Source organism: Furipterus horrens, unplaced genomic scaffold (genome assembly GCF_987537825.1).
Source record: "Furipterus horrens unplaced genomic scaffold, mFurHor1.1.pri manual_scaffold_6, whole genome shotgun sequence".
NCBI lineage: Eukaryota > Metazoa > Chordata > Mammalia > Chiroptera > Furipteridae > Furipterus > Furipterus horrens.
Window position 1 is genome coordinate 63,404,260 of NW_028327176.1, and position 12,638 is coordinate 63,416,897.

Here is a 12,638-nt window from a genome sequence, read left to right on the forward strand (position 1 = left end):
ATGTCTTTTGTATCTCTTATTTAATGAGTAATTTAAGTCTAATTATTCTTTCTTGATTTTATGTTTGGATGACCTATCCATTGTTGAAAGTCAATATTGAAGTTACCTGCTGTTATTCTGTTGCTATGTCTCCCTTAGATCTGTTCATATTTGCTTTATATATTTAGGTGTTCTTATGTTGAGTTCATAAGTATATACAAATGTTATATCTTGATGAATTTACCTTTATCACTACAGGCATATCTCAGAGATATTGTGAGTTCAGTTTCAGACCCCTGCAGTAAAGTGATTATTACAATGAAGTGGGTGACACAAATCTTTTTTTGTTTTCCCAATGCATATAAAGGATTTTTAAAAGAGATTTTGATTATTTATTTTTAGAGAGAGGGAATAGGAGGGAGAAAAAAAGGGAGAAAAACTGGTGTGGAAGAAAAACATTGATCACTTGTCTCTTATATGTGCCCTGACTGGGTTTGAACCCACAACCCAGGTATGTGCCTTGACTGGAAATCTAACTGGCAGCCTTTCACTTTGTGGAACAATGCCCAACCAACTGAGCCACACCGGTCAGGGTTAAAAGTTTTGTTTAAACTATACTGTATATTAAATGTGCAATAATAGCATTATTTCTTTTTTAAAAATGTAGATACCTTAATTAAAAATACTTTCTCACTAAAATATGCTAACCATTACCTGAGCTTTCAATGAGTTATAATTTTTTTGCTGGGGAGGATATTACCTTCAATTTGTAAAAAGGGAAATATCTGTGAAACACAAACAATAAAGAACAATAAAACGAGATATTTCTGCATATAATGACTTTCTTGGTCTCTTGTAACAGTCTTTGTCTTACATATAAGTGTAGTTAACCTTGCTTTTTTTGGTTTTCATTTGCATAGAATATGCTTTTTTTTCCCCTTTACCTCTTGTTTATGTGTATTCTCAAAGCTGAAGTGAGTCTCTTGTAGGAAGCATATAGTGGGTCTTTCTCTTTTTAATTCATTTGACTGCTTTATGTCTTTTGATTAGAAAACTTAACCTATTTATTTTTAAATTTTTGTTTTTATTGATCTGAGAGAAAGAGGGAGGGAAGGGGAGAGAGAGAGAGAAAGAGGGAGAGAGAAAGAGACATCATTGATTTATTGTTCCACTTATCCATACATTTACTGGTTGTTTCTTGTATGTGTCATGATCAGAGATTGAACCTACAACTTTGGTGTATCGCAACAATGCTCCAACCAACTGAGATACACAGCCAGGGCTAGTCCATTTACATTTAAAGTTATTGATACATATGAATCTACTACTGCCATTTAACTCATTGTTTTATAAGCTGATTTGTAATTGTTTTTTCCTTGTACCCCTCTTTCTCTCTTCCTTTGTTATAGAAAGATTTTCTGTAGTGGTATACTTTGTTTCCTTTATGTTTTGTGTTTTTACCAAAAATTTTGCTTTGTGATTATCATGATGCATGCATAAAACATCTATATTTTTAACCATTCATTTTAAGTTGAAAACCACTTATAATACACACAAAAGCTCCCCCAACACATGTTTTTATGTCATTACATGTTTTTTATGTCATTACATGTTTTTACATTATATATTTATTAAAAAGTTATAGTAATAGTTATTTTTTATACTTTTATCTTTTAATCTGCATGCTGGAGTTTGAATATTTTATCCATGATAACAACATTAGAGTGTTCTAAATTTTTATATTTAGTTAGAGCAGTGAACTGTATACTTTCATCTATTTTCATGTTACTAGTTAGTGTCCCTTTATTTCAGCTTAAAGATCTTCTTTTAACATTTTTTTGGTAAGGCCAGTATAGTGGTGATGCATTCCCTCAACTTTAATTTGTCTGAAAAACGTTTTAGCTCTTCTTCAGTTCTGAAGGACACCTGTTCCCAATAGAAGAGTCTCAAATGAAAGTTTTAGTCTTTTAGAAATTTTAATATATTGGCCACTCCATTTAGGTCTCCAAAGGTTTTGCTGAAAAATCTGCTTATAGTATTATGGTGTATTAAGAAGTTGGTTTCCTTTTGCTGCTCCTAAGATTCTCCCTTTGTCTTTAAATTTTAAGTATTTAATTATAGTATGTCACAGAATGGGTTACTTTGGATTTATATTTTTGGTAATCTTTCTGGATTTCCTGGACCTGGATGTCTATTCTTTCCCCCAAGTTAGAGATGTTTTTATCCATTATATCTTTCAATAAGCTATCTGTACCTTTCTCTCTTTCCTCATCTTCTGAAACTTTAATTACATAAATATTGGTCTGCTTGAGGTTAGCCCTGGCTGGTTTGGCTCAGTGGATTGAGCGTCGGCCTGCGAGCTAAGTGTCGCTGGTTCGATCTTCCAGTCAGGGCACATCAGAGAAGGAAAACTCTGACTCCAAAAAACCTCCGCTGCCTTGCGGCATACCTCTTCAGGGGAAAGGCTAAGGGAGTAAACCCCGACAGAAAATCCGGAGCTGGAGTCCCTAAGGCGGTTTGACGTTGTAGTCAACACTGGCAACTCCTGCGGCGCACCTGAAGCCAAGCTGTATTGACTCCGTCTTTCCCTTGGACCCTTCAGCTGCGAAGAGAGGGGGGGTCTGCTGCATGGGCAACAGCAGACCCTCCATATCACCCTGCCCAGGCTCTGTAGCTTCAGCTTCACTGGAGAGGACACTCCAGCGTCATCGCAAGATGTCGATTCAACATGAGAGGAGACAGATACCGTGTCACTCCCGAGTCGGACTGCACAGCCATTCTCGGCGGTGCAGATGGACTCTTAAGAAGCTACACCATCGTCTCTCGAGACGGACGGCTGCCGACGGTCTGCTTGAGGTGTCCCATTATTCCCTCAAGCTATCTTCATGTTTTTACATTTTTTTCCTTTTTGTTCCTCTTATTGGATAAATTAAACTGCCCTGTTTTTTAGTATGCTGCTTAATTTTTTACTTGTTCTAGTCTGATAATGAACTCTCCTTTTGAATTTTTTCAGTTTAGGTATCTTGTCTTCAGTCCTGTGATTTTTGTTTGATTATTTTAATATTTTTATTTCATTTTAAAATTCTCATTTTGTTCATTCATTGTATTCCTGACTTCAGTGAGCACCTTTAGGATGATATTTTTAAACTTTCTATCAGGTAAGTCACTTATCTCTGTTTCATCAAGCTCTGTTTCTGGAGATTTGTTATATTTTTGGATAATATTCCTTTATTTCTTCATTTTTCTTGATTTTTTTGTATTGTTTTCTATACATTAGATAAAACAGTAACCTCTCTGAGTCTTGACAGAATGGTCTTGTGCAGGAGGTGAAACTTATCAATTAGCCTGGCCTGATCTCCTAGCTGTTTCTCAGCCTGTTGTATTTATTCAAGCTGCCTTCTTTATTCTTAGTGGGTCCTGGTAGTTGAGGGTATACCAAGACTTTTCAATGTCCCCAAAGGGTGGATCACAGAAGTACTGGGAAAGTATGTAGTTAAGTCCTTTCTTAAGAGAAACTGGGAGATGGGTATTTTTTCCTGTTACTCCTTTGCTGGCCTCAGGAGGATAATTACAGAGAGGTGCTTCTGCATCTGTTAAAAACTGCCTTTTTTTTTTTTCTTTTGTTATAATCCTGTGGTGCTGGTGAATGCAAGACTCATTTGACTATCAGAGCCAGGCAATATGAGGCCCATTCCTTGGTGGCATCTTCAAAAGCCAGTGCACCAAATGTGTGCGCAAGCTTTTACTAGGATGATACTTGTTTTGGTTTTATTCTTGGAGCAGGCTAAAGGGAGAATGTGAGCGTGATGACCACTGGCTTCTTCAGTCTGGACAGGACTGCAGCCACTTCTACCTGCCATATAAATTAGAAGTCTGGCTCTAAGGCAGTAGCTTTTAAAATATGTAGATAAACCCTCTTTAGGGAGAGAACGGGAGATGAGCAATTTTGTCTTCTCCCCATACTGAGCCTTGGGAAATTCACAAAAGTGCTCACAATTCCATTGAGAACACCTTCTTTGCTGTAGTCTTATGGGTTTCTGGAATGCAAGCCCTGTTTCTTCTCAGAACTAGATGTTTTGGGATCTCATATCTCTACTGAGACCTTTTTTTTTTCCCTTTTTCTCAGAAAGGTTTAATACTGGGAGGTTAGTATTTACAGAATGACTGGAAAGTTTATGTCCTGAAGCCACCATTACTAATGACCAAAAACTGGGTGGGTTACAACAGAAATGGATTCTTTCACTTTTGGACTGCCAGAAGTCTGAAATTAAAGTCAAGCCATGCTCCTCCCTCTGGAAGATCTAGGGGAGGCATTTTTGTCTTTTTTACCTTCTGGTGACTGTTGGTACTGTCTGTGGCTGCATACTCCAGTCTCTGCCTCTGTCTTCATATGGTCTTCTCATTTCTGTTTCTCCTCTATGGGGTAAAAGTCTTAAATGCTGTGATACTGTATATGGTATCCAAATATTTCACTCCTTGGGGAGAAGCTGGGATTTGAAAATTCTCTCCAATGTATGGCACTTTGCTGGGGATAGGGTTTATAACAAGAGCCTGTTTCAGTGTGGATGTTTTCTTATTTTCCCAACATACAAGAGTTCTAGATATCTTTCACAGGACTATCTTTCACAGGAATTCCTCCATGTATAGCCATATATTCAGTGTGCCTGTGAGAGGGTAGGGAGTTCAGGACCTACATTTGTCACTATCTTGACTGACTTGACAAAGGAAAATAATTTCTAGTTAGGTAACTAGGATTAAATATCTATGAACTAAGAGAGGGCACAGATTATTTTTTTTATTAACTTGTTTCATGTACCTTTTAATTTATAAAATGAATTCTTTAGAAGAGGAAATTAAATTGTGTGTTATTTTTGTTATTGATATTATTCATTTTCTTCTCATATCTTATTTTAATATATCTAACAATTAAGAATTTCTGCAGAAGTATTTGAAAAATTGAGGAAGATTGATTAGCAGGAAATTATGGACACAGTAATTATTCTACAAAGATGAATAAATAGATCACCACAAACATTTATTTTGTGATTTAGAAGGATAGCATTACATGATATGTTGGAAATGGCTGAAAATTTTCGATAAAGTCTCTTGAGATTGTTGAAGGGTAGGCTATCACTGAAACAATACAGCTGCAGCCTATATTGATGATACATCTGTGTGATCTCTCCAACAACAGGGAGAGTGATGGTTTCCTGAACTAGGAGCTAGAAATTTTTAGCTATAGGTAAATGAGATTATCCAAGGGTCCTGGAATTAACAGTCAAAAGCTGCTTTAAACTTCTTCAATTCCCTCTTTATTTTTGTTGCCTTGTTCATTGAGGTAATTTGTTTTCTTTTTTCTGTTTTTAAGATTTTATTTAATTATTCATTTATTTTTAGAGAGACGGGAAGGCAAGGAGGAAGAGAGGGAGAAAAACATTGTTTGGCTGCCTCTCGCTCACCCCCAACTGGGACCACCATAACCCATGCATGTACCCTGACCAGAATCAATCTGGTGACCTTTTGCTCTGTGGGAGGGCATCCAACTCACTGAGATACGCCAGTAAGGGTAAGATAACCTGATTTCCTGGGGAACTTATTAATACCAAAAAGCAAAGTTTTCATTACTTCTTGTGAATTGCTACACAGAGAACAGTTTCTCAAGTATGCAATATGCTACAGAATTCATTGGAATTTTAGATAAGATTGCTACAAACTGAAATTTTTGCAGCATTTAGTGCTAAGATTTTCTTGCTGGGTATATAGTAATTACTTTGTGAATGTTATAGTTTTGAACATTTGTTCGGTAAAGGAACTCAAGACCAAGAGTTGTAAATTATATGTTCATGGGTTTTTCTCCCAGAAAAGTCTCAATTAATTATCCATACTTAATTTCCCCTCAAGGGTCAGGAAAAATGTTACTATATACGTCATAATTCCTTTGCAGAAAATTGCCAACTCTGAGAGTCATTTTCTTAGTGCAACCCCTACATCTTCTGGATTCAAGAACATAAGACTGATAGAGCACAATGAGTAGAAATTGAATACACACAAACCTTTTCTCAATCCTGGATGCCTGAAGAAAGGCGAAGCAATCTTTTTTTCTTTCCTTTCTTTCTTCTATCCCTCCTTCTCCTTTTTCTCTCTTTTCCTTTTCTTTCTTTCTTTTTCTCATATTTTTTTCTTCAAAATCATGAATATTTACTCATGGTAAGCATTGTTGTAGACATTGGATATATGGCAGTGAACAAAACTTTTGAGTCTTACATCATGGAGATGAGACAATAACATACATTCAAATGATACGGAAATACATACTTATTCTGAGGATCATCTATATTCTAGGGTTCATAAGTGTTGTGCCAGATTCAATTTAGAAAACGTGACTGTTACAGAGTAAATAGGCTTCTCATAAATATCAAATGGGTAAAATTTTAAATGAGGTATATTTTGAAATAATGGAATAAAACCAACTTGCCAACTAATTTATACAAAATAATTCACCTACAAACAAACATCATAAGTCACCTAAATTATTTGAATTGTCTGTTTGCATTTATCAAAATAATTAAATTTCAAATGAAACATTAGAGCTTTGTTCTAATTCAGATGACCAGAAATGTGCTCTAAATTAAAACTATGTTTAACTTTCCTTTCTAATACTCTTCCTACTCCTCTGTATTATTCAAATAACTCACCTCTCACATATCAATAAGAAAAAAGTCAAGCTTAGAATTTGTGTATATACTCATGAGCTTTCCAGCAAAAAATATTATGAACACAAAAATATTCCTATGCTAATTACTTTATTCCACTGAATGATGACATTGATTATACACAGCAATTTTAAAACCTTGCGAACTTGTTTGCCTAAGTATATTTTACAAAATTTGTAACATTATTGTATATAGTCTTAAAGGAAAAGGTAAATAAAAATTTATTTGAGGTAGTCCTGATTGGGAAATTATTCTGCAGAATGTCTTGTTGGTATTTATTTCATAACACATGAAAGTCTGTGACATTAGGCAATGGGTAAAAAAATTATTTATGTATTTTAATTTTTTTCAGAGCTTTCTCTAAGCAGGACCTCTCAAACTTATATGATTCTTCCTTAGAGAAAAAGAAGCATTTTAAGAACCATATCTAATTTCATCTATTTTGACAGAAACAAAATAGTAATTACAGTGACAGGAAAATGCTTGGATTTTGAATATTCACAGATAAAATATGGGATTTAAAACAGAAACCAAATTAACCAACCAATATTATACCTCAGTAGTGATATAGATTTCCTAGAAGACATAGATCTTATTAGGTCAGAAGTTTTATCCCATGTATCTATTCTTTTCTGGAACATAAAATATTCAAGATGTCTTTATTAAGATAAATAAGTTTAATGGAAAAACTGTGTAGTCAAGAGTTTATGTTAATCATTGGATTCTTAGTGGGAAAGAAACAGAGGAGCATTCAGTCCATCAACAGCAGTAAGTAGAAAGACTAGTGGTAGTATAAACTAGCTTCCCTGGATTTACAATTTTTCTCAAGTTTTGTCTGGTTTGATTTACTTGAAAATAATAGTAGAAGGGAAGAACTTTGGTATATACTAAATACAAGTTAACCAGATGGGAAAACAGCTTAGTTTTAGCACAGTATCTTCCTTTTGTGAGGGACATGGACAAACATTTTTTTAATCAATACAATTTTTCTAAACCTACAAAAATATATATTGTGCAACTTACACGCTAATTTTTTTTTGCTGTAGCAATAAAATAGTTTGAAAGCTATGTAAAGCAAGGGCTCTTTCTTAAAAAGTTCATGAGTTACTATCTTGCAGGGAGATTAGATCTTTTGAAAGCACTATGGAAGTCATTACAAGGGAATTAAAATGAGTTTCAAAGCTTTAATGCTCTTTTTACGTACGTATATTCATTTCTCCAAGAAATAGAATTTGGCATAAGAAAAAAAGAGAGTTTTACAATATACTTGTTTAGGAACAATAATGCAAAGGAAACATTAAGGCCATAGTCATTAAAAAGTGTCACTGCATTGATGGAGATATTTGGGGAAAAGGTCTGATAAATTCTAAATTATGACTGGAAGAAATCAAGCAAAACGATGGGGGAAAACAGATATTATCCTTTTAATCATGTTTTAATGACTTGAATCTATTTTTCTTTGGCTTTAGTAGAAACCACATAAAAGGAGTCTTTGCATGTGTGTCTTGATATTCCATTAAGAATTAATGATCACTTTTGGACAAGAGGGAGGCATAGACAGACACGCTGTGTCTCCTTCCACAACTAAGAAGGCATACAACTACCTCAAAACTAGAAACAACCAGAAGTTCCAGAAAATCAAACTGCACGTGTGAGAAACGCTCACAATAAAAACTGGAACACAGGACTTGAGCAGTTAAGCGAGACCTTTATTCACGAGTCTGCAGAGCCGGACACACCCTCATAGCCAGGAGAATGTGTGCACCAAGTAGACAAAGATGGCTGGTTTTATAGTCTTGGCTTCCCCACCCTGAAATTGCCACAGTAAAGTGAAATTAATGAGCTTCCTGGACCTAAAGTGAGAGCGATCAGCTTCCTCGCCCTAACGCAATTAGCTCCCCCTCCCCTCTCCTCCTTCCTCTTTTCTCTGTTACTGGATACTCGGGAGTTACAATCTAACTCGATCATCTAAATGCCCCTATTGTGATTTGTGAATATGCTAATGCTGTCAGCTCCCTTCTCAGAGACCCTTTAATTACATTTGCCCTTTGTTACTAATGACTTTCTACTGGTTTGGGAGTCACTATTTACTTGTTTCCTACACATGGAAGTCCAGCAAACAAAGATATAAAGAAGAAATACTCATCCAGACAGGTAGGAGGAGCGGAGTCAGGGCAGAGAGGATGCAGTGTGGTGGTAGCAGCAGCGGCAGCAGCAGCAGGCCAGGGAAAAGCACAGTTACACATTTTAAAAAGTCAGGAGGGACACCTGGGGAGCATTCCCAGCTCCTCACCAGACATCGAAACTCATGGTCCCAGCTCTGGAGAAAATCAAGCCTCATTGCTTCTGACTGTGCAAACCAGTGGGAGTTAGGGCAGAGGAAGAAACTGCTGGTCTCAGAAGAGTCCACTTGTTTAAAAGGCCCCCACCATCCTAGAACTACTGCAGACCCACCCACTCTGGGAACAATGGCCAGGGCAGCAGCGAGAGGGGCGCCAGTCCAGTGCAGAAGTGGGAGAGGTGCCTGGAAAAGGGTGAGTGCTGGGCAGGCAGCATTGTTCCCTCTCAGACCCCTCCCCAACAAACAGCGCCACAACGTGGTGAAACAGGTTGCCCTGTACTGATAAATCCCTAAGGCTTCACCCCTTACAACATAACAGGAGCAACAACTCTACCTGGGATGCGGAGGCAAACACACACAGGAGCCTGTCAGAATGAGGAGACAGAGAAGTATGGCCTGAAAGGGGAAATGGATCAAGGTTCCAGTGGGAGAACTAAGCGACGAGGAGATAGTCAACCCAACAGATGAGAAGATAGACAATCTAACAGATGCAGAATTCAAAACACTGGTGATAAAAATGCTCACAGGCTTGACATATATGCTTGAGTATGGCAGAAGCATAAGAGAAGAAGTGAAGGTTATGCTAAGTGAAACGAAAGAAAACCCACACAAAACCAATGGTGAAGGGAAGAAAACCGGTGTTCAAATCAATAATTTGGTACATAAGGAAGAAAAAAACAGTTAACCAGTGCAGAATGAGCAGGCAAAAATTGAGAAAAATGAGGAAAACTTCCCAAATTTTGCGAAGGAGATGGACATACAGGTTCAGGAAGCACGGAGGATCCTGGGCGAGCTGGACCGAGAAGGGACACACGAGGATGGATGCATTATGATTGAGATGCCAAAGGTGAAAGATAAAGACAGAGTCCTGGGGGGAGGAGTGAGAGACAGAGAGTTGCCTAAGGGGGGTGCCTGTTGGACTATCAGCTGATTTCTCAGAGGACACTTTGCAGGCAGAAAAGGACTGGGAAGAAGTGTTCAATGTGATAAAAATCAACCTACAACCAAGATTACTCTATCCAACAAAGCTATCATTTGGAATGGAAGGGCAGAGAAAGTGCTTCCCAGACAAGGTGAAGGTAAAGGAGTTCATCATCACCAAGCCATTATTATATGAAATGTCAAAGGAACTTACTTAAGAAAAAGATCTAAACTATGAACACTAAAATGACAACAAACTCACAACTATCAACAACTGAATCTAAAAAATAAAAACAAAATCCAACTAAGCAAACCAGAATAGGAACAGAATCATAGGTATGGGGATCATTTGGAGAGTTATTAGCTGGGAGGGAGGAGGGGAAGAAATGGGGAAATGGTGCAGGGACTAAGAAGCATAATTGGTTGGTACAAAATAGAGAGGGGGATGTTAATAATAATATAGGAAAGGGTGAAGCCAAAGAACTTATATGCACGACCCATGGACATGAACTAAGTAGGCTGGGATTGCTGGAGAGAAGAGGGGTACAGGGCAGAGGGGAGCAAAGGGGAAAAACTGGAACTATTGTAACAATGTAATCAATAAGATATACTTTAAAAAAATTAGTGATCATTTTTAATTAAGCCATGTTAATATTTGTAGTTGGCTTGCTCTGACCCTTTTAGTGTTTGAATGATCAAAAATAGTGCACATTAACTAGCTAATAAGTTTAAGCAATACTATATTTGTCTTTACCCAATTTTATGTTATCCACTTAAAGAAATCACTTTTATATATATAATTTATAAAATAAATTAAAATCATCTCTCCCTCTCTCACAAAATGCCTTTCCCTGACTTGCCCACTCCTGTGCATGCGTGCACACGTGCACACATGCACACACACTCCCTAACCAAATTAATTCTGCTTAAATCCCAATTAATTTTTAGAGATTCAGAATAACTTTTTTGCTTGAGAAGGAAAGTCTATTAACATATTTTTAAATCTATTCAGCTACACATGGTCTAAAGAAAAAAACTCTGAAATCATGGCATATCACTTAAAAATACAATAAAATTTTTATCATAGCTCTTATTATTTACTTAATAGAAGTTCTTAGCCTGTTATTCCATTCCCAAATACATAAGTATGATCCATATGGATTAACTGGGGGAGCAGATTGTTGTGTGGCATTACAGAGGACACATTTGATGAATGATGTAGGCATTTTTATGTGAAAATTCAAAAGTATATTCAAAAGTGAAGTTTTTAGAAGATTAGAATTTGAACTGTTGTTTTAACACAATAAGTGTATTTTATGTTTATTTAAACATCACCAATGCACCAACTTCTTTGTTTCACTTACTTTTGATATTATAGGAACTTAACCTTCCAAACTCTCTCCCGGAAGAAAGGGTTGAGGGCTGAACCAACATTCATCATCCTTAAAGCCTATTAGGCACAATAGTTTAGTCATGTTTGGAACACAAAACAAAAGTTAGCTGCAATGGAGTATCTTAAATACAGTCAAGCTGTGTTCAATCAAATATAGTAAAAAGAGAAGGCAAACTTAGTTATATATTTAGGAGATCAAATAGGGATAGCAGAAATGATATGTTTTGAAGCTTAAGGAGACATTGGATTGCATATTTGTCCAGCATTTCTTTGAGGAGCCAGGTCTCCTTCATTCATAGTTAGGCTCTGGTGGATTTGATTCTTTCTTCTCACTACAGGCATGAGTATATGAGTGACTCAGAGTAACCTCTGCACATTTAACTCTCTTGATTATAGTGATTGATATAAGGATGTTCATGTGATCCAAACAGATCCAGTCAGAGTCCTATTTCTCTACATTTTCTGGTAAGACTAGCAAGGAGGATAACCTACCTCATTTTAATGGTGTTGATATGCTAGACATCTTTCAAAGTAAGAAGAAATTGATATGAAGAAGGAGTTAACTGATGCCAGTGTACAAAGGCAAATGGGGAATAAAATCATGTAAGCCACACAGGGAGTGTTTTCTGAAACCAAACTGGATGGTCATCTCTTGGAAAACAGATTTTTGGACCCCAAAATAACCATCATTTATCAGTTTACAATATATTGGGTTGGCAACTCGGATGATTCTTATACAGGTCTTTTCTGGGCTCATTCTTAAGGCTGAAGTTCTATGGGCAGGTTAGCTGTCTGAATAGTATAAAACAGTGATTTGTGGCTGGTGTGCCACAAAAAACTTTAAAACATGCAATACCTGACTATTTATTCAGAGGCATTGACCTCTCTTCCCTTAGATTGTCAAATAAAAAAGCCAGCACAGCAATAGCCATCTGGTGTGAATGAATCAAAATTATACCTATTTTTGTCAGAATGGCAAAAAAATATAATTTTTAGTATGCCACATAATTTTAGTAATTAGTTTATGCGTGCCATGAGATGAAAAAGGTTGAAAATCACTGGTCTAAAAAAAATCTGATGGAGTACATTTTTCAACAGTGACAACAGCAATATGTTTTTTAAAAATCTTATATGTTATTCTTACCATGTGATATTGACACTCCTTCATTGAAAGCTGGAGTCCATATTTTCTCCCTTTCAGTTTAGGTGGGCCTGTTGTAGAAACTGGGTTAGAAAGGACTCTGAAATTTATGCCTAGGCCGGTTTCTTGAGACAACCATTCTTCAACCAA